The sequence below is a fragment of the Carassius carassius genome, chromosome 7 (assembly GCF_963082965.1).
Source record: "Carassius carassius chromosome 7, fCarCar2.1, whole genome shotgun sequence".
In the NCBI taxonomy this organism is placed as follows: domain Eukaryota; kingdom Metazoa; phylum Chordata; class Actinopteri; order Cypriniformes; family Cyprinidae; genus Carassius; species Carassius carassius.
The window spans coordinates 17269444-17291697 of NC_081761.1; positions in this window are offsets into that span (position 1 = coordinate 17269444).

Sequence of the window (22254 nt, forward strand, 5' to 3'; positions counted from 1 at the left end):
GATCCCTTTCTATGAAAACACTTTTTGTAAATAATATGATCACTGATCATAATATAGATGTACTCTGTTTGACAGAAACCTGGCTAAAACCTGATGATTACATTATTTTAAATGAGTCCACCCCCCAAGATTACTGTTATAAACATGAGCCGCGTCTAAAAGGCAAAGGTGGAGGTGTTGCTTCAATTTATAACAACGTTTTCAGGATTTCTCAGAGGGCAGGCTTCAAGTATAACTCGTTTGAAGTAATGGTGCTTCATATAACATTATCCAGAGAAACAAATGTTAATGATAAATCCCCTGTTATGTTTGTACTGGCTACTGTATACAGGCCACCAGGGCACCATACAGACTTTATTAAAGAGTTTGGTGATTTTACATCCGAGTTAGTTCTGGCTGCAGATAAAGTCTTAATAGTTGGTGATTTTAATATCCATGTTGATAATGAAAAAGATGCATTGGGATCAGCATTTATAGACATTCTGAACTCTATTGGTGTTAGACAACACGTTTCAGGACCTACTCATTGTCGAAATCATACTCTAGCTTTAATACTGTCACATGGAATTGATGTTGATGGTGTTGAAATTATTCAGCCAAGTGATGATATCTCAGATCATTATTTAGTTCTGTGCAAACTTCATATAGCCAAAATTGTAAATTCTACTTCTTGTTACAAGTATGGAAGAACCATCACTTCGAACACAAAAGACTGCTTTTTAAGTTATCTTCCTGATGTAACCAAATTCCTTAGCATATCCAAAACCTCAGAACAACTTGATGATGTAACAGAAACTATGGACTCTCTCTTTTCTAGCACTTTAAATACAGTTGCTCCTTTACGCTTAAGGAAGGTTAAGGAAAACAGTTTGACACCATGGTATAATTAGCATACTCGCACCCTAAAGAGAGCAGCCCGAAAAATGGAGCGCAGCTGGAGGAAAACAAAACTAGAGGTATTTCGTATTGCTTGGCGGTAAAGTAACATATCCTACAGAAAAGCATTAAAAACTGCTAGATCCGATTACTTTTCTTCTCTTTTAGAAGAAAACAAACATAACCCCAGATATTTATTCAATACAGTGGTTAAATTAACGAAAAATAAAGCCTCAACAAGTGTGGACATTTCCCAACACCACAGCAGTAATGACTTTATGAACTACTTTACTTCTAAAATTGATACTATTAGAGATAAAATTGCAACCATTCAGCCGTCAGCTACAGTATCACATCAGACATCAGTGCACTATAGACCCCCTGAGGAACAGTTCTACTCATTCTCTACTATAGGAGAGGAAGAATTGTATAAACTTGTTAAATCATCTAAACCAACAACATGTATGTTAGACCCTATACCATCTAAGCTCCTAAAAGAGGTGCTTCCAGAAGTCATAGATCCTCTTCTGACTATTATTAATTCCTCATTGTCATTAGGATATGTCCCCAAAACCTTCAAACTGGCTGTTATTAAGCCTCTCATCAAAAAACCACAACTTGACCCCAAAGTTAATATAGAACTAGTTAATTATAGACCAATCTCGAATCTCCCTTTTCTGTCCAAGATACTAGAAAAGGTGGTATCCTCACAATTATATTCCTTCTTAGAGAAAAATGGTATATGTGAGGATTTCCAGTCAGGATTTAGACCGTATCATAGTACTGAGACTGCTCTCCTTAGAGTTACAAATGATCTGCTCTTATCATCTGATCGTGGGTGTATCTCTCTATTAGTTTTATTGGATCTTAGTGCTGCGTTTGACACAATTTACCACAACATTCTTTTAGACTTGAACACTTTGTTGGCATCAGTGGAAGTGCATTAGCATGGTTTAAATCATACTTATATGACCGCCATCAGTTCGTAGCAGTGAATGAAGATGTATCCTATCGATCACAAGTGCCGTGTGGAGTACCTCAAGGCTCAGTACTAGGGCCGCTACTCTTCACGCTTTATATGTTACCCTTGGGAGATATCATCAGGAAACATGGTGTTAGCTTTCACTGTTATGCTGATGATACTCAGCTCTATATTTCTTCGCAGCCCGGTGAAACACACCAATTTGAAAAACTAATGGATTGCATAGTCGATATAAAAAACTGGATGACGAGTAATTTCTTACTGCTAAATTCTGAAAAAACAGAGGTGTTAATTATAGGACCTAAAAACTCTGCTTGTAATAACCTAGAACACTGTCTAAGACTTGATGGTTGCTCTGTCAATTCTTCGTCATCAGTTAGGAACCTAGGTGTGCTATTTGATCGCAATCTTTCCTTAGAAAGCCACGTTTCTAGCATTTGTAAAACTGCATTTTTCCATCTCAAAAATATATCTAAATTACGGCCTATGCTCTCAATGTCAAATGCAGAAATGTTAATCCATGCATTTATGACCTCAAGGTTAGATTATTGTAATGCTTTATTGGGTGGTTGTTCTGCACGCTTAGTAAACAAACTACAGCTAGTCCAAAATGCAGCAGCAAGAGTTCTTACTAGAACCAGAAAGTATGACCATATTAGCCCGGTCCTGTCAACACTGCACTGGCTCCCTATCAAGCATAGTATAGATTTTAAAATATTGCTTATTACCTATAAAGCCCTGAATGGTTTAGCACCTCAGTATTTGAATGAGCTCCTTTTACATTATAATCCTCTACGTCCGCTACGTTCTCAAAACTCAGGCAATTTGATAATACCTAGAATATCAAAATCAACTGCGGGTGGCAGATCCTTTTCCTATTTGGCGCCTAAACTCTGGAATAACCTACCTAACATTGTTTGGGAGGCAGACACACTCTTGCAGTTTAAATCTAGATTAAAGACCCATCTCTTTAACCTGGCATACACATAACATACTAATATGCTTTTATTATCCAAATCCGTTAAAGGATTTTTAGGCTGCATTAATTAGGGTGTTATGGGAAGTGTTTCCGGTTGACCTATGTACTTGCTACATCATTAGAAGAATGGCATCTACGCTAATATTTGTCTGTTTCTCTCTTGTTCCGAGGTCACCGTGGCCACCAGATCCAGTCTGTGTCCAGATCAGAGGGTCACTGCAGTCACCCGGATCCAGTACGTATCCAGACCAGATGGTGGATCAGCACCTAGAAAGGACCTCTACTGCCCTGAAAGACAGCGGAGACCAGGACAACTAGAGCCCCAGATACAGATCCCCTGTAAAAACCTTGTCTCAGAGGAGCACCAGGACAAGACCACAGGAAACAGATAATTCTTCTGCACAATCTGACTTTGCTGCAGCCTAGAATTGAACTACTGGTTTCGTCTGGTCAGAGGAGAACTGGCCCCCCAACTGAGCCTGGTTTCTCCCAAGGTTTTTTTCTCCATTCTGTCACCGATGGAGTTACGGTTCCTTGCCGCTGTCGCCTCTGGCTTGCTTAGTTGGGGACACTTCATCTACAGCGATATCGTTGACTTGATTGCAAATAAATGCACAAACACTATTTAACTTAACAGAGATGACATAACTGAATCCAATGATGAATTGCCTTTAACAATCATTTTTGCATTATTGACACTGTTTTCCTAATGAATGTTGTTCAGTTGCTTTGACGCAATGTACTTTGTTTAAAGCACTATATAAATAAAGGTGACTTTGACTTTGACATTCTAAATCTGATAATTTACCGTGCTAACAATCGGTCACTCATGATTCATAATGTCTTTCTGCTTTTCCTAGGGTTTCCAACTTTAGAAAGGAAAAATACAGGATATAAAGATAATTATATATATATATATATATATATATATATATATATATATATATATATATATATATATATATATATATATATATATATATATAAGGGTTAGTTCACCCAAAAATTCAAATTAGCCTTTGTATTACTCACCCTCCACGCATACTATGCATATTTCCATTCGGAGTTATAAAAATAGTCCTGGCCCCTCCAAGCCTTGCAGTGGGTGGTAAGCGGATGTTGGTTGTCAACAATCCAATTCATAATAAAACCTCCCTTACAAGGCTCCGTGGGGTGAATAAAGGCCTCCTGTTGTGAATCCATGTGTTTTTGTAAGATAAATATCCATATTTCAAATGTAATAAACACTTTTTTCTTCATGTTTAGATTGCAAATAAAAGTACCATTCTGGCAGCGAGAATGATCCTGAACTAAATGAAGATAAATGTTTTGGCATGTGATGTGTTTATTGAACCAATCAGATAAGAGTAAACAGAGAGTCAGCGAGTGCCTCATTTGATTGGTTACAACAAGGTGGTGGAACCGCTCTCCCCTTCACGCTTGCAAAACTCAGTGAGTCAGAGAATTGTGCCACAATTGTAAGCGCAGAGAAAAGAAATATGGAGCTTTGTTTGGCCTTCCAAAAGAGGACAACTAGAAATCATTAGTTAAGGCTGCTTTCACATCGTCTCATTTGGTCCGAACCAAGGGCAAACAATTATACATTGTAGCATTTTTCAGCTTTTTTGGTTCCTTTTCACACCACACTGATTGCTTTGGTCCGAACCAGTTGAAACGAACCAAAATGAAGTCACGTGACAACATCCACATAATTCATTGGCCACGACGTATTTCCTAAAGTGCTTTTCGATTGGTCAGAATTTACGCGTGGGAATATTCCAACATAAGAGGGAAAGCCAGCAAACAACACAGAGATAACACAACTATGGAGAGACGACTGCGTGGGCTGGTTTTGTCTGTGGCCATGATCTAGTACATTGTTTGTATACACCACAATATGCAAACAATACATTTCTATAATGAAGCGCGGATGCGGCTTGAAAACAACGTTCTAATGCACTGCAAACGCTCGTAACTTCAAGCGGAGGCGTGCATTAATTCTTCTTAACTCTGACATGCTCATGGTCATCTGACCAAATTTCTATGAGGCTCTGCACCTCCTCACTACTCCAAGTTTGTCCACGAGCTGCCATGCTAAAGTGCAAATTGTCAACAAACACTTCCTCATCCCATAATGCACAGTGCAGCTGACTACGGCAGCTGGATTAGTCCAAAAATTATCAGTACTTTTTGCAGTTGGGTCTGTTCAAGGTCGGATCACGTTCTCACCACAAACGAACTGCTCCAGAGTTCTTTTGAAAGCGTACCGAGACCACCTCTTCAAGCAGGTCTCGGTACGCTTGTTTGGTCCGCTTTTGGTGCACACCCGAGTGCGATTGCTGCTTTCACACCTGCCAAAATGAACCGCACCAAACGGGGAAACAAACTCTGGTACGATTCAGCTGAACTAAATGAGGCAGGTGTGAAAGCACCCTAAATTCGATTTACAACACTCAAATGCAGACATGTTTTTATATTTACACGGCGCGATGCAACGCAACATGAAAAAAATTAAAACAATATAAGTCAATATAATCAATAACTACATCTCTCTTGGATGCAACGTTTGTAATGGGTTGTATTGTTTTTGCCTCGTCGCACGGCATCACAGGTAAGGGGCATAAAATTTTCCATCACATGCTTGAGACATTCAGCCAATCACAATGCACTGGATAGCTGGCCAAAACACCTCGCTTTTCAGAACAATGAGCTTTGTAAAAATCGATGCATTTGAGAAAGGCGGGGCATAGAGGAGAAACAATAATGTATAGTATGTGGAAAATATATATATATATATATTTTTTTTTACCTCAAACCGGATAAACACATTTCATTACACCAAATACACAAAATAATGTTCTTTTTTAGCAACATCATATGACCCCTTTAAGATGGCATGCCATTGTCAGCAAGAGGACCTGTTGCATTGCCTGGTAACCATTTTACCATATACACAGAGTGCTCTTTAGAACTTTCGGATAAAGATAAGGCAGTCCATAACCTTCCGGTTAAGCTGATTTAATGTTGTGAATCTTTAATGTTGTAATTTAATTTAATGTTGATTCTTACAAGTTGTAAGAATCTTGAGACCCTAACAGAAACCTTGCCTGCCTCGAGAAAAAAAAATTGCAACATGGTAAATGATAGCATAACAATAGTGATAGATGCTGGCATTAACATACGGTTTCATGTTATTTAACAAAAAAATTAAAAATTTAACAAAAAAAAACAATTATATGCAGAGCCTAGTAATCCCAGGCCCCAGGCAAAATACCGGCATTTCACCGGTGTGATTGTATGAAATTTTTTTTGTCTTTGGGATGCTGCATTTAAAATCCACTTGGCTCAAAAATCTGAGGGGGCACGTGTGCTCAATTTTCTAATGGGCATGACCCCTCTGATGTCAGCAGAGGCAGAGAGCATTTTAACCCCAAATCGAAGTACTTTTATTGTACTGAAGTATAAAGTATAGCAAGTGCAGGAATCACAGAGTCTCATGTCATTTAATAAAAGAAATATGCACCAACAAGTTAACTAAAATTAAATAAGTTCATTATTAATTGTATAACAATTAAATAATGCATTAAATATTTTGAAATATTAAGTTAAAGTTTAAAATGTTAATTTTAAATGTTCATAAAAAGCTTCTAAATATATTCAATCAACAGAGACTTGTTACGGTTGTAGTTTTGCTACTCTGAATTTAGTCTGAATCACTTGCACAGCTCTATTTTGACATTGGCTTGTCTTCTGTTATCTCGGTCAATCATAGCATTGAGTCGCAGAACAATTTATTAGATTGACCCGCGTTATATTTACAGTAACACCAGTGTTTGTCATTCCTAAAATGGTCAATGTCAATGTCAATGTCACCTTTATTTATATAGCGCTTTAAACAAAGTACATTGCGTCAAAGCAACTGAACAACATTCATTAGGAAAACAGTGTCAATAATGCAAAAATGAGAGTTAAAGGCAGTTCATCATTGGATTCAGTTATGTCATCTCTGTTCAGTTAAATAGTGTCTGTGCATTTATTTGCAATCAAGTCAACGATATCGCTGTAGATGAAGTGTCCCCAACTAAGCAAGCCAGAGGCGACAGCGGCAAGGAACCGAAACTCCATCGGTGACAGAATGGAGAAAAAAACCTTGGGAGAAACCAGGCTCAGTTGGGGGGCCAGTTCTCCTCTGACCAGACGAAACCAGTAGTTCAATTCCAGGCTGCAGCAAAGTCAGATTGTGCAGAAGAATCATCTGTTTCCTGTGGTCTTGTCCTGGTGCTCCTCTGAGACAAGGTCTTTACAGGGGATCTGTATCTGGGGCTCTAGTTGTCCTGGTCTCCGCTGTCTTTCAGGGATGTAGAGGTCCTTTCTAGGTGCTGATCCACCATCTGGTCTGGATACGTACTGGATCCGGGTGACTGCAGTGACCCTCTGATCTGGACACAGACTGGATCTGGTGGCCACGGTGACCTCGGAACAAGAGAGAAACAGACAAATATTAGCGTAGATGCCATTCTTCTAATGATGTAGCAAGTACATAGGTTGTTATGGGAAGTGTTTCCGGTTTACCTAATTAATACAGCCTAAAAATCCTTTAACGGATTTGGATAATAAAAGCATATTAGTATGTTATGTGTATGCCAGGTTAAAGAGATGGGTCTTTAATCTAGATTTAAACTGCAAGAGTGTGTCTGCCTCCCGAACAATGTTAGGTAGGTTATTCCAGAGTTTGGGCGCCAAATAGGAAAAGGATCTGCCGCCTGCAGTTGATTTTGATATTCTAGGTATTATCAAATTGCCCGAGTTTTGAGAACGTAGCGGATGTAGAGGATTATAATGTAAAAGGAGCTCATTCAAATACTTAGGTGCTAAACCATTCAGGGCTTTATAAGTAATAAGCAATATTTTAAAATCTATGCGATGCTTGATAGGGAGCCAGTGCAGTGTTGACAGGACCGGGCTAATATGGTCATACTTCCTGGTTCTAGTAAGAACTCTTGCTGCTGCATTTTGGACTAGCTGTAGTTTGTTTACTAAGCGTGCAGAACAACCACCCAATAAAGCATTACAATAATCTAACCTTGAGGTCATAAATGCATGGATTAACATTTCTGCATTTGACATTGAGAGCATAGGCCGTAATTTAGATATATTTTTGAGATGGAAAAATGCAGTTTTACAAATGCTAGAAACGTGGCTTTCTAAGGAAAGATTGCGATCAAGTAGCACACCTAGGTTCCTAACTGATGATGAAGAATTGACAGAGCAACCATCAAGTCTTAGACAGTGTTCCAGGTTATTACAAGCAGAGTTTTTAGGTCCTATAATTAACACCTCTGTTTTTTCAGAATTTAGCAGTAAGAAATTACTTGTCATCCAGTTTTTTATATCGACTATGCAATCCATTAGTTTTTCAAATTGGTGTGTTTCACCGGGCTGCGAAGAAATATAGAGCTGAGTATCATCAGCATAACAGTGAAAGCTAACACCATGTTTCCTGATGATATCTCCCAAGGGTAACATATAAAGCGTGAAGAGTAGCGGCCCTAGTACTGAGCCTTGAGGTACTCCATACTGCACTTGTGATCGATAGGATACATCTTCATTCACTGCTACGAACTGATGGCGGTCATATAAGTACGATTTAAACCATGCTAATGCACTTCCACTGATGCCAACAAAGTATTCAAGTCTATGCAAAAGAATGTTGTGGTCAATTGTGTCAAACGCAGCACTAAGATCCAATAAAACTAATAGAGAGATACACCCACGATCAGATGATAAGAGCAGATCATTTGTAACTCTAAGAAGAGCAGTCTCAGTACTATGATACGGTCTAAATCCTGACTGGAAATCCTCACATATACCATTTTTCTCTAAGAAGGAATATAATTGTGTGGATACCACCTTTTCTAGTATCTTGGACAGAAAAGGGAAATTTGAGATTGGTCTATAATTAACTAGTTCTTTGGGGTCAAGTTGTGGTTTTTTGATGAGAGGCTTAATAACAGCCAGTTTGAAGGTTTTGGGGACATGTCCTAATGACAATGAGGAATTAATAATAGTCAGAAGAGGATCTATGACCTCTGGAAGCACCTCTTTCAGGAGCTTAGATGGTATAGGGTCTAACATACATGTTGTTGGTTTAGATGATTTAACAAGTTTATACAATTCTTCCTCTCCTATAGTAGAGAATGAGTGGAACTGTTCCTCAGGGGATCTATAGTGCACTGTCTGATGTGATACTGTAGCTGACGGCTGAATGGTTGCAATTTTATCTCTAATAGTATTGATTTTAGAAGTAAAGTAGTTCATAAAGTCATTACTGCTGTGGTGTTGGGAAATGTCAACACTTGTTGAGGCTTTATTTTTCGTTAATTTAGCCACTGTATTGAATAAATACCTGGGGTTATGTTTGTTTTCTTCTAAAAGAGAAGAAAAGTAATCGGATCTAGCAGTTTTTAATGCTTTTCTGTAGGATATGTTACTTTCCCGCCAAGCAATACGAAATACCTCTAGTTTTGTTTTCCTCCAGCTGCGCTCTATTTTTCGGGCTGCTCTCTTTAGGGTGCGAGTATGCTCATTATACCATGGTGTCAAACTGTTTTCCTTAACCTTCCTTAAGCGTAAAGGAGCAACTTTATTTAAAGTGCTAGAAAAGAGAGAGTCCATAGTTTCTGTTACATCATCAAGTTGTTCTGAGGTTTTGGATATGCTAAGGAATTTGGATACATCAGGAAGATAACTTAAAAAGCAGTCTTTTGTGGTAGAAGTGATGGTTCTTCCATACTTGTAACAAGAAGTAGAATTTACAATTTTGGCTATATGAATTTTGCAAAGAACTAAATAATGATCTGAGATATCATCACTTGGCTGAATAATTTCAACACCATCAACATCAATTCCATGTGACAGTATTAAATCTAGAGTATGATTTCGACAATGAGTAGGTCCTGAAACGTGTTGTCTCACACCAATAGAGTTCAGAATGTCTATAAATGCTGATCCCAATGCATCGTTTTCATTATCAACATGGATATTAAAATCACCAACTATTAAAACTTTATCTGCAGCCAGAACTAACTCGGATGTAAAATCACCAAACTCTTTAATAAAGTCTGTATGGTGCCCTGGTGGCCTGTATACAGTAGCCAGTACAAACATAACAGGGGATTTATCATTAACATTTGTTTCTTTGGATAATGTTATATGAAGTACCATTACTTCAAATTGAAGCCTGCCCTCTGAGAAATCCTGAAAACGTTGTTATAAATTGAAGCAAGACCTCCACCTTTGCCTTTTAGACGTGGCTCATGTTTATAACAGTAATCTTGGGGGGTGGACTCATTTAAAATAATGTAATCATCAGGTTTTAGCCAGGTTTCTGTCAAACAGAGTACATCTATATTATGATCAGTGATCATATTATTTACAAAAAGTGTTTTCATAGAAAGGGATCTGATATTCAATAAGCCAAGCTTTATCATTTGTTTATCCATATTGCTTCTGTTTTTTATTTGTTGAACCTCAATTAAATTGTTAATCTTAACTTGGTTTGGACGTTTTTTGTATTTTCTAGTTCGGGGAACAGACACAGTCTCTATAGTGTGATATCTAGGTGAAAAAGTCTCTATGTGCTGAGAATTAACTGACCTCTGTGATGGGAGGCAGCTAGCAGACGGTCGGTTTAGCCAGTCTGTCTGCTTCCTGACCTGGGCCCCAGTTAGTCAAGTATAAACACTAAGACTATTTGCCATATTTCTAGAGAGAAGAGTGGCGCCACCCCAGGAGGGATGAAGACCATCTCTTTTCAACAGGTCAGGTCTGCCCCAAAAGCTCGTCCAATTGTCTATGAAACCTATGTTATTCTGTGGGCACCACTTAGACATCCAGCCATTGAGTGATGACAATCTGCTATGCATCTCATCACCACGGTAAGCAGGGAGGGGACCAGAGCATATTACAGTGTCTGACATCGTGCTTGCAAGTTCACACACCTCTTTAATGTTATTTTTAGTGATCTCCGACTGGCGAAGTCGAACATCATTAGCGCCGGCATGAATAACAATCTTACTGTATTTACGTTTAGCATTAGCCAGCACTTTTAAATTTGCCAAGATGTCAGGCGCTCTGGCTCCCGGTAAACATTTGACTATGGTGGCTGGTGTCTCTATATTCACGTTCCGTACAATAGAATCACCAATAACTAGAGCACTTTCATCAGGTTTCTCAGTGGGTGCATCACTGAGTGGGGAGAACCTGTTTAATGTTTTGATCGGAACAGAAGAGCGGTGTTTTGACCCACGACTACGCTGCCTCACCGTCACCCAGTTGCCCTGCTGCTGGGGCTCTGTTTCCGGAACCGAAAATGGTATACGTGGATGTTTGGTCCTCTTAGATAAGCCAAAATGTTCTTCAAATTGTGAATTTTGTAGAAAAACTGAGCAAAGGGCACTTCCTTTAAAGCACAGTTCAAATGACCAGAAATGACTGAGCTGGTTTATCTAAAGCTAGAAAGTAATCGTGCATATGATCAACTGACAGAGCATTAGTGACTGCTTTGAAATATATTGGATACAATATTTTCATACTTTTTCACGGTTTTCCCTTTTTTTCCTCTCTCTCTTTTTACAATACACACAAACTGAACTTCATTACATTTATTACATGAACTGAACAGTATTTTATACCTCAAAGGGAATTTAAGACAAGTAATTTCACTTGGCAGCCATCTTTGAAATGCCTCTCAGGCATGAAATTTCATATTTGAAATGGCCAATGAAATCTGACAAAAACAAATGTTGATTCTTATGCTTTTATACATTAAAGTTTTTTTTCTCTCTCTCTCCTTTCAGGTTAGAGCAGCTAACGCACATACAGAGTCCAAGCGGGCATCTCAGAACTCACTTCCGAATCTCACAAGAATTAAAAGGTGATGCAGGTAATTCTCCCCTATTATTTTATTATGACTAAGGATCCATACATATTTGTTTGTCTACTGGTTTTAGCCAACTATATAGTAGGGAAGTATGCCAATTTGGATGCAGTGCCTGTCTTTATGAATGGGTACCGTAATTAAATTATTGACTTGCCCAATTCATTCAAAATATTGAATCATTCAGTAAAAAAAAACACCATTTGCTCAGAGACGAACAACTATTCTGCTGTGATCTTTGTTGGGAATTGTTTTCATTAACCAAATACAGTAAATACTGACAATTGTGTCTGTAAGTCACTTAAAGGCTAAGTTTGAACTTTTGTATAAAATCAGTGTCAAATTTGCAATCTACCTGGTTTTATCATGTCATATTGCTTAACTAGGCTATCATATGTTATTAATATAAAAACTTTTTTTTATTTTTATTTATTTTTTTTTTTTTTACACAGCAGTTCTGTTCAACACAGACATGCTTGCCTTAACCTGTGTGACTGTCTTCATTATCCATTATCAATTGCCAAACACCAAATGTAATAAAATCAGAACCATTCTCACCGACATTTTGGTTAGTTGTCCAGTTGGGCAAATAAAATTCTCTTTCACGTGTCCCTTCAAAAAATACACTTGTCCCAGACAAGACTGATTGTTGAGCTCTGTTGCTGTAAATAAAAATTCAACTCTCCAAAGTGGCTAGTGGGACTGACTTTTTATACCACTGCTGAAATCCATCCACAATTAGCAGGTTATTGGCAGCAGTGTTGCCAGATTAGGCAGTTTTGAATTTGATTGTGAGGGTAAAAATTGTCTTGCGCAGGTGTACAAAATTTGGGTTTAGTTTGGCAGTTTTCAAAGATCTAAATTGTATAGGCTAATTGGTTAACAAACATTACTCAAGTGTGCATGTACTGCATCCAATCATTAATCACAAAGTTATACTCAACACTCATGCCCACTCCAGATTCAGCTGATTATGACTTTGCCTGTCGCAATTTTAGCCAGTTGTTAGGGATTAACTAGGGCTGCCAACCGTCCCATACTATCTGGGACGTCCCGTGTATTGGGCTTAATTTATGTGTCCTGTACATGGCCTCCCTTGTCCCATTTCTTGTCTGCTAACCACTGATTGATACAACAGCAGCAGTGCTGAATGCTGATCAGGCAGACTTAACCAATAAGCGAGGTAAAGGCCGCTAGGGCCCCGGGGAATCAGGGGGACCCATCTGATTGGGTATTAGTATTGCCTATTGGTGAAACATATTTGCAGCATTGAGCAATGTAGCCAATCACAGACCTATCATTTAATTTAATAAACGCAATGACCTGTAATGTTAAAGTTTGAATCAACTCACCGCCAGTATTATTATTATTATTTGCTTACCACTTTAAAATGACTTTTTGGTGACTTTTAGTCAGAAAATGTAACAAAATGACATACATACAGCAAGATAATATAATGTCACTTACCTGTAAAAGTCTGTGTTAACCCTTGGAAAAAAATCCTAAAGGGTTCCAATACGATAATTGTACAGGATTCTTATTTTGGAACCATTCCTATAGGATTCCGATAGGAATAGTCTTATAGGAAAGACATTCATTTTCTGTAGGATTATTCCTATAAGATTTTAATGGGATCCAGTTGGGTGACTGTTCATGTCTATATGGGAATTTTGTTTTGTTTTTGTTTTTCTAACAAATAGTACTTGCAGTTTGCTTAAACTCACCCTGATGTAGACATTGCCCATTGTATGTTTCACAGCCTGCAGTTACAGTATAAACAACATGGGAGGTGATTTGTGCAGCATTGTCAGCACACAGCATTAGTGCAAACATTTCTAAGGTGCTGATAATAGATTGATGACACACATACAAACACACACACACACATACATGTGTAGCACTTGCATCCTCCAATGCAAATATCCACTAGACCAGTTGTAGACTTGAAAGGAGTGAGGATGAAGATATAAAGCATACAGAGGAGACCAGAAGTTAAATATAAAAATAACACTTTAATGTAATAACAACAACAACAACAACAACAATAATAATAATAATAATAATAATAATAGCAAATACACTTTGATATTGTAACTCAGTTTAATTAAAGGGACTTTGGCATAAAATACTAAAAACTTGTGTTAAAATTGCATTTGTTGAACTATTGCAGAATAAATCGTTGTTTAATTGTTGAAGGTGTATATACGCTAGACGGTAAAGTAAATTTTTGAAGTAAAACCACATACATCTGTATATGTATATGTATGTAAACACAAACATCTGGCAGGAAAACTTTTAAGTATTGCAGGTGAGCACATAACAACATGAAACCGACATCTGAGTGAGTGATATGTGTGTGCTATTATGTAGGAAATTTCACTGTTGTCAACACACAAATACATGAATCTATGTAGTGTAAATAAACAAATCTACATATGTAACTAAACATAAGTTATCTATTTTATTTGTCAATTAGTACTGCTGATAAACTAAGGAACATTTGTGTTGGATAAAAGGTGAGTTAACACATCAGCAACTACCCCAATATTTAAATGTAGTATTGAGCACATAAGTCAATGGAGCCCAACTTACAGAAGCCGCATGACATTATTTGATGATGCTTTTGAAGCTTCTGAAAGGTGGACTCTGTTGATTTATATTGTATGAACAGAAACCAGCAGAAGTAACTTGACCAAAATCACCTTTTGTATGAAGAAGAAGAAAAACAGTAATTGAACAGCATGAAGTCCAGTAAATAATGACTGAATTGATGTATTTGGGAGAACACTTTAAGTCCCCCAAACAGAAGTTGTATGAAATGTATGTATGCATTTCTATTCTAGTACTGCCTTGAAGAAATGAATTTTAAGAAGCAACTATTGAGCATATGTGCCTGAGAAGCTTACAAAAGAGGATTTTTACATAAATCACATTTACATGTATGCATTTAGCAGAGGCTTTTGTCCAAAGCGACTTACAGTGTTCTTATTACAGGAACCCCCAATCCCCCTGGAGCAACCTGGAGAAAAGAGCCTTGCTGAAGGACATGGATGCGGAGATTTAACCAGCAACCTACATCTCATCAGTTTAGCGGTTTGGCTCACTACACCACAGAAGTAGTAATACTACTACTACTACTAAAAAAAAAAAAAAGACAAACACATGAACATATTAAATGAACGTTGAATGTCTGGAGTAGATTGCGAAGCAGCCAGATTGTCCTGCATGGTCTCCCACACTTGCCTCAAGGTTTTGGGGTTCAGGAAGACTGTCATCATTGTTTTCTTCATCTTCTGGCTCAGTGATGTCCCTATATTGAGAAGAGCGAGAAAATGCAATAACATCAGTCACAAAGCCAGGGCTCACCTATAAGGCCTTGAAAAAATCGAGAGCCAGTGTGTTTCCAGCTTGCCAAAGGCTCACACTACTATGCCTCATGCACAGGAGTGATTCTTGAAATGAGCCTGCACTGGGTTCTGTAAGGCAGTCTGTATGTTATGAGGCAGATGAGTGCACTAGGCTAGGATAGCCACAATGTCCCTTTCCCATCCATGACCAGATTCCAATCTGACTTCAGCAATGAGGGTCATGATGGACTGCAAAGACAGGCGAAGGTGGGCACAGTAGTTAGCTGCTTTATCAAAATATAGCCATAGAATTGGCACAGCTGTAGGATGGTAGTAGGATGTGGGATCCACCTCCTGTAATAAAGCTTTACATTTGTTGTTCACTTGGAGTACAGTATTTATTTATTGTGAAGCTTATACTTTCATTCATTAATTTACTCATTTTTATTTATGCTTTCTATTGTTGTCAATAAGTGAAATATTATATTATTAATTAATTATATACCATCACACAGTTCTCCAGACTGGTAAACTGTGTGATGTCAGTCAACAGAAATGACCTTTAAATGTTACGCTGTTTTCTTCATCCAGCTGGATGAAGGAGAAGCAGTTCAGTTTAAATTTCTGTTTAATTTGACAACATTTTTTTTTTACTTCTGGGTGACAGATGTGTCTTTGCTGTTAAAAATGTGAGATGCCACAGAATATTATCCAATTGTAAAGCTGCAGTGCTGATGACAGAAAGGGTCTCCAAATGCATTTTGATTTTGACCTATTATTTAAAGGTGAAGTCTGTACGATTTTTTTTTTTTTTTGTCAAAATACATTCCCTTAAGCCAATAGATGGTTTATTGACTAACATTCATGGGTTTATTTCCCCCCAAATTGTAAACATTATGCCTCCTATCAAAACACTCCAGTTATCAGTTTATAGGTTTGGTTACAGAAGTGCAAGCCGAAATTAGAAGGCTTACAAAACTACACAGACACAAAAAGGTAAAAGTAAATGCTGGTGGTGCTTTTAAGATTTGAGTTTCAGTAGACATCCTAAAGTTTCTTTTTGACAGGTAAGCTAAACTCAAGTTTTTGCCACATGTTAGCTGTCAATCCCTAGATAAAATAGTAAGGTATTTTAGAGATAAGAATGATTGTAAGGACATGATGAGTATAAGGGCCGTTTACAATGGTTGTTTGAAAATATGCTTTATTTTTGTAATTCCATTGACATTAGTAGCTCAGACACGGTATACTTGAAAGGGACATTAACTCACCAGCCATTGCACATCACCCCAGTCTTACATTTTTTAAAAATTTTTGTTTAAAACAAGTGAAAAAATCTACCAGTGCAGTTAGAACAAAATACACTCATATTAAATATGCTTTCCTCAAAAAATAAGTGTTGCCTCGTAATTTTTTTTCTTTACTTGTTTTCATGAAATTTTAACTGGAAAATTTGACAAACATTTTTTTTCTGTGTCTATGAAAAACGATTAAATATCGATTCCAGCAAATGTTTAATGATGTTTATATCTGGTGATAGGGAGGCCATGACAAGTGTTTGACTTCCTGGTATTAATAAACCACGTTTGCATTTGTTGTTAAACCAATTTTTATTATTATTTTTGTTATTTACTAAACGATTACAATGTATAATGCTTGTGAACATCCATTTATGAGATTATGTGAGAATGTGCTTAGTAGGTTAGTCCAAGCTTTCACAATCGCCCCCTCTTGTGTATAAATAATGTAAGTGCATTTCCAGGCAAACATTTCAAAGAAGAATGAATGGCACTTAGTTGGGAGTTCCAGGACGCTTATTTTAAATGGATCTTTAGGGGGTTGTGTGTCCATAGACTGGGGTTTTAGCTGGTAGATATAAAGACACTCAATCAGAATTGCAATTTTACATTATTTTCGTTGGGTTTGGTTAAATTTATCATACCAAATTTATTGGGTACATTAATAGATTTTATTAAGACCAGTCACTGATTTACCAAAAGGCTCTGCACTGACCAGAATAGTTTTTTATTCTTAAATGATAGATCTTAGATAAGGTAGATGGCATATTTAATTGTCAGTGCTGGGTGGATTATTGTAGTATGTCACTGATTCCTTACTTGCAAAAATAATCCATCACATTACACATCATATAATCAGGCTACTTTTTAAATTACTTTTAGATTCTTACCTTAACATAACATCATTTCTTTTAAATACAAAGAAAAAGAAAATACATTACATTTGTTGATTATAGCATGAAGTGCAGAAACATCCATTACACCAAGGTTTTGGCAAACCGGAACGTGCAAGTTTAATAAAAATCTAATACTTAATGAAATAATACAAATGTAAAATTAAATAAATAATTTAAAAATAACAACGATCAAAAAACAAACAACAACAACAACAGCTTACTGAAAAAAGCATCAACATTTTATTTGTTTACCTGCATGTTGTGATCATTAACCAATGTCAGAGAACAGTACAGTAAATGCAAATGTCTTATTATTAAATTATTATCTTAAAATCTCTAGAAGTAAATGTAGAGGTTTGGCTGACAACAACAACAAAAAGTTTAAGAATCCTTGCATTACAAGTGAATAAGAAATAACATGAATTAGCCTTCCTTTAGACAGTGGGTTATTTAACCAAGAAATACTTGGTTGAACAATTTACTAAGTGATCAATGTTCATCAATAGTTAATGCAGTGTTAAAATGTTAAGAAAACACTTTTTGTAAATCCAGTGGTCAAATGATGTGTGGCCTTTCAATCTAAATCAAACTAATGTAATTCAATCTAATTACTTTACAATTAAACTAATTACTACAATTTTTTACTTAATTTTAAATGATATAATCCAGAATCTGGTTACATAATCCAGATTAGGCTACATGTAATTGGTTACTACCCAACACTGTTAGTTGTGCATGAATAAAAATGTAAAGTGATAGACATACAATCTGCTAATTGGGTTATACTTTTGTTTACCTTGGTACAGATCATTTGGCCAAAGAAACATACATTTATTTTCACAAACAAACAAATAAATAAATACAAAAACTGACTGTGAAAAAAATAGGTTGTGATAATTAGAAACAATTAGATTCAATTGTAAACAACCTATTGATCAGACTGTACGTCTGATCTAGAGGTCTGCATTCCCGCGGCTGTCCCGCGGGATCCGCGGGACCCGACCAGATATTTTGCGCCGCGGGATTAAATATCCGACTAAAAAACGGCAGCGGTCGGTAACTCTGGTGTAATTTGAACGGGAGCGGTCGGTCATTCAATATCACGTTCCCGACGCCGACGTTCTTTCAGAACAGCATATCTTCGCTTTACCTAATCTTAATCTTATCGACCACCCGGTAAACGGCAGAAAAATGTGTTGACTTTGTTTGCCAAGACATTCGACCGTATGATACTGTGTCTGGAAAAGGTTTTAATCAGCTGGCCCAACATTTGGTCGACACAGCAGCAAAAATTGGAAAGTTTAATGTCAGTGAGGGGCAGAAAGATAGTTTTTGTGACAGATCGTGGAGCTAACATGATCAGTGCCTTACGAGGATACACGAGACTAAACTGGACAGCGCACATACTAAACGTGACTCTGTCCAGTGCGTTTGGTCCTGCCGTAATGGAAATGTCTCCAGAGATCGCTGGGCTTCTAACTGATGTTAAAAATTTGGTCACATTTTTCAAACACTCAGGACAGCAGGCCAAGCTAAAAATGTCACTGAAACAATCCGTAGAGACACGGTGGAACTCAAATTTTGACATGCTGAATTCCGTTTTGGAACAGTACGAAGACATCGCATCTGTGCTGACTGAGAGCAAAAATCATGACAAGATCTTACGCATCAACGCCAGCACGCTCAAGTTACTAGTATCATTCCTAAAACCCTTTAAAGAGGCAACTGACGACTTGGAAACCGACAACACAACTCCAAGTGCCTCACTAGTTCTTCCGTGGTCTGTGCGATTAATTGAGCACTGTACATCAGCCACAAAAGACCCTCTGCTCTCTGAAATCGCAACAGTCTGTGTGAAACGGCTGAAAGAACTACTGTCAACAGACACCACTTTGCCAAATTCAGTTCACATGCTTTATAGAATAGCAACCTTTCTTACGCCAAATCTGCGAAGTTTGAAAATGTTGGATGAAAGAGGGCGTCAGGAGGTGATACAGGGTGCCAAGGAGATAATAGAAGATTTAAAGTTTGATACCCATGGTGAGGAGGATGTTGAGCCAACACCTGCCAAAAGGCCTACTGTTCTCTCAAAATTTTCTGATTGGGAGGACAATGAAGAATCAGTTGGATCGAAATCACTAGATATTCAGATTCAGGAGTACATGACCATGAGACTTGAATTATCAAGTCAACAAAAAGTTTTGCAGTGGTGGGATTCACATCAGTCCCAGTTTCCTGCTCTGAGCAACCTTGCGAGATATGTCCTCTGCATCCCGGCCACGAGTGCACCTTCCGAGAGAGCATTCAGCCTTTGCGGTCGGATTTTGGAAGAAAGACGTTCGGTATTGAAACCGTCATCAGTCAATGACATTCTTTTCTTGCATGGATATTTAAAATAGACTGGAAAAAGCAGATTTTTCCAAGTAAGTACGGCTTTCGTTCATTTCATATTGCCTACAATTTTGAGATGTTAATTTATTATTAGTTATTGTTGAATTTATTTCGTTTGTAGGGGAGACGTTGAAATCGATGTCGGCATATTCTTTTCTTAAATTGTTCGCGATGGAAGGCCTACATATTTTGCCTACAATTTTGAGTTGTTAATTTTTTTTTTTAGTTATTGTTGAATTTATATATTTTGTTGGAGAGACGTATGTCAGCACATTCTTCTCAGGGATGAGAAGGTTAAGGCCTACATATTGTTCGGTTAAGGCCTACATATTTTGCTTAATGACGTCATATGTTCTTTCTTTCTCTGACACTTTTTTCTGTGTTGACAGCAAAATGTTACGAATTTTGATAATACGAATAAAAATAATAGCCTACACTTAATTTTTTTTTCGCTGCAACATTTTTTCCCCTACTGTCTGCAGCAAAATGTTAAATTTTGTATATTGACAAGGCGAATAAAATAATAATAAAAAAATGTTTGTGCAGACTACATTTTGATTTTCTCTGTGAAAATGTACATGTGAAATTCTGGGAGATCTATATTAAGCGGGATGGTCGGGTCGGGAAGAAAATTATTCTAAGCAGACAGCGGGTGAACAAATAGTGTATATATAGCGGGAACGGGTGGGTGCGGGATATAACCCCAGCGGGAGCGGGACTTAAAAAACAGTCCCGCGCAGACCTCTAGTCTGATCTGTGGGATATTGTCAAACACTAACCTACAGTTCATGAACAACATTCTTATATATAATTCATAGTGACAATGAACCACGATGATTGGGAATGCAGTTTATCTGGACCACTGTGGTTCAGTCCTGTGTGTCACAACCAGCCTCTCGAAATATGTCCTAATCACTGAGATAAGTGTGAGTAGTTGTTGAGACATGACACAGGAGAACAAAATAAAAACTAGCTCTATACAGTTAATTGCATACATCAAAGCAAGACAGGAATTTGAGAAGCACCAGTGATGTGCCATTTCAAGTAACTTCCATATCTGGCATGAGCAGAAATAAATTATTGATCTAGGTTGAGCTACACCTTCTACTTTGTTCATGAAGCTCAGCAAGATGTGTTGTCTTACATATTAATTGATGGAATAAATATATTCCTGTCACCCAGATGCACTTCAAACAGACGAATGTGAACATGTTTAGCCTCAGTTGTCAAATTTGACCTCTCAGTCATTTCATCAGAGCACTGATTCAGGTATGACCTGTGATGGACCTGTTCCAGTAATGCTGCAGGAGACCTCAGTAGTCTCCGTTATTGATTTTGGAAAAGGGGAGGGGGGAAGTTCACGGGTTGGTGCTCCAGCAGCCCCTCATCATCACTCCCAACAGCCCCTGTGGCACTAAGCTACCCACAGCGGGAGGTGAACCCCCGCTCTCAGAGGAACCTGCCAAGACTATCAAAAAGAAGGAGAGATTAAGGGTGAAAGAAAAAAAGAGTAAATGAATATGTGTGTGTGAGAGAGAGATAAAATGATAAGAGGAACAAAGGGATGGAGGAAAGGGAAAATCTTAGCATTTAGAAGTCCTGATCAGTCAGTCCCCCAAGGTGCATTTCTTAATGAGACGTTCACAAAAAGACACGGCAATGAAACATAGAGGGAAATGTTTCATTCTTTCTTTCAAAAAAGTTTTGATTCCAGATGTTGGGTTGATTGTTTCTTTATGTTTTAATTTTCAGTGGGTGGCTCAGGAAGGCCATGTTAATTAAACCTCAGGGAGCTCTGTGCATTTGAATGTCACAGAAATAGCGGCTGCGTCAGGCGGATGGAGCGGGTACGCAAACATGTTGACTATGCAAGTATGCATTAAGGCAGGAGACATCAAGTTCGTGCTAATTTGCGCACAGCTATTCCTGCGCACGCCGGTCCTCTCTGTAGTTTTCCCAGCTGTAAGTTATTAATATTTGTCATTAGACACATTATGCTTGAGGACAGTGACTAGAAACCAGCACATTTATATGGGACAAATATTTACAATAGTATGCTCTCGAGTATTTGAAGAAGAAAGCATTCAAACTACATTAACGAATGGTAATTAACCACAAGGGCCCCCTGATCCAGGGTGGCAGATAAATTGGTCCCTGAGATGCTTAGGACAGTCTTGAGCTAATCCTTCATTACAAAAAGATAAATGCAAACGACATCATTAGCATAGAAATGATTAGATAAAACGTAGAATTCTTATGGTTAATTTTTGAACGGATGGCTTTACAAGGTTTCTAATTGTATGCAAAGGGGAAGAGTGAATAATGAAGAAAGTTAAATTATGTATAATCTAAAATATAAGGATGGTTTCTTACTACACAAGTTCTGCCAGATTTTTAATGAATCAAAACCAACATAAAAATGTGTCTTAAGATTTATGCTATATATATATATATATATATATATATATGTATGAATTACACATCGTTATTGGTGCAACTGAAATTTATGTATAATTTATGTATAACGGTATTGACACCACCTCTAAG